Source organism: Nannospalax galili, unplaced genomic scaffold (genome assembly GCF_000622305.1).
Source record: "Nannospalax galili isolate Female #2095 unplaced genomic scaffold, S.galili_v1.0 C47769531, whole genome shotgun sequence".
NCBI classification, from domain to species: Eukaryota; Metazoa; Chordata; class Mammalia; order Rodentia; family Spalacidae; genus Nannospalax; species Nannospalax galili.
This window is the reverse complement of record NW_008453314.1, coordinates 1-595: the sequence shown is the minus strand read 5'-3', so window position 1 is coordinate 595 and position 595 is coordinate 1. Positions and strand designations below refer to the sequence as shown.

General features: G+C 44.5%; 1 pseudogene; it reads right to left on the bottom strand.

The window, feature by feature from the left end:
• Positions 1–97: 97 nt before the first annotated feature.
• LOC103728203 lies at positions 98–588 on the bottom strand (annotated as a pseudogene).
• Between the last annotated feature and the right edge of the window lie 7 nt (positions 589–595).

Sequence of the window (595 nt, the reverse complement as noted above, 5' to 3'; positions counted from 1 at the left end):
TCTTCTACAAGAACAGTGTTCTTAACCACTGAGCCATCTCTCCAGCCCCTACTTAAAAGTTTTATACAGTGTAAAACCAGAACTGTATATAAAATACCGCCTCTAATGTTTCTAAGTAGTCTTGCTCCATTGGTCAGTCTGTGGCTTCATCATTTTCCATGGATGACTCTGAGAGAATCTCCCCAGTTTTAGCGAGTGGACCCTCCTGACTCCTCTGTCTCACAGCAGTCAGAACCACTACTCACACCGCCTGTACTTTCACTCCTTTCGGAATGGGACTCCGTCTCATCCTGAGACACATCAGACTCCTCCATTTGATTAGTTTCCTCTTCAGTTTCTCCGTTCACAGTTAAGGCATCATCAGATTCTTTTTCTTGACTTTTTTCTTTCTGAGACCATTTCTCTTGATGTCATAAAAGATTCTTCTTCTTCATCCTCTTCTGCACAGTGCTGCATGGTGCGACTTTCTAAGTCCTTATCCTGAGATGAAGATGCTTCTGTTTCTTCTGCTGTGCCTGAAGAGCGCTCAGTGGATGGTGTTTGGCTGGCTGTCTCTGTGACCGCACCTTCTTTGTCAAACCTCATACTCCTCAGC